Source organism: Bison bison, unplaced genomic scaffold, assembly GCF_000754665.1.
Source record: "Bison bison bison isolate TAMUID 2011002044 unplaced genomic scaffold, Bison_UMD1.0 scf7180017864498, whole genome shotgun sequence".
In the NCBI taxonomy this organism is placed as follows: domain Eukaryota; kingdom Metazoa; phylum Chordata; class Mammalia; order Artiodactyla; family Bovidae; genus Bison; species Bison bison.
Genome location: NW_011495057.1, coordinates 3,447,668 through 3,448,883, shown reverse-complemented (window position 1 = coordinate 3,448,883; position 1,216 = coordinate 3,447,668).

Sequence of the window (1,216 nt, the reverse complement as noted above, 5' to 3'; positions counted from 1 at the left end):
ATCATACCAATATTTGCTTTGGACAGTCTCCCAAGGCAACAGAAATAAAAATAAACAAACAGGACCTAATCAAACTTACAAGCTGTTGCACAGCAAAGGAAACCATAAATAAAACAAACAAACATAAACAAAAACAAACCATAAACAAAAAGACAACCCACAGGATGGGGAAAATTATTTGCAAACAATGTGACCGACAAGGAATTAATTTCCAAAATACATAAATAGCTCCTACACAACAACAACAAAAAGCAAACAATCCAATCAAAAAATGGGCTGAAGACCTCAAGACATTTATCCATAGAAGAAATATGGTGGCACTTGAAAAGATCCTCAACATTGCTAATTATTAGAGAAATAGAAATAAAAACTACAATGAGATACCACCTCACACCGGTAAGAATGGCCATCAGTAAAAAGTTTACAGGAAACAAATGCTGGAGAGGGTGTGGAGAAAAGGGAGCCCTCCTACACTGTTGATGGGAAGGTAAACTGGTAGAGCCACTATGGAGAACAGGGTGGAGGTTCCTCAGAAAACTGCAAATAGAATTACCATATGATCTAGCAATCCCACTCCTGGGCATATAGCCAGACAGAACTACAATTTTAAAAGATATATACACCCCTGTATTCACAGCAGCACTGTTTATAGTAGCCAAGACATGGAAACAATCTAAATGTCCATCGACAGATGAATGCAGAGAGATCTAGTAGATACATACAACGGAATACTATAAAAAAGAACAAAATAATGCCATTTGCAGCAAAGTGAATGCAACTAGAGGTTATCATACTAAGTGAAATAAGTCAGAAAGAGATAGACAACTACCATATATCACTTACACGTGAAATCTAAAATAACGACACAAATGAACATATCTACCAAGCAGAAACAGACACAGAGAGCAGACTTGTGGTTGCCAAGGGGGAGCGGGTGGGAGAGGAATGGGCTGAGAGTTTGGGATTAGCAGATGCAAACAAGTGGATATAGGACAGGTAAACAGCAAGGTCCTAGTACATAGCACAGGGAACGATATTCAGTATCCTGTGATAGACCATAATGGAAAAGAATATGAAAAAAAACATATATAAGTACATATGTATAACTGAGTCGGAGAAGGCAATGGCACCCCACTCCAGTATTCTTGCCTGGAAAAATCCCATGGACAGAGGAGCCTGGTAGGCTGCAGTTCATGGGGTCGCTAAGAGTCGGACA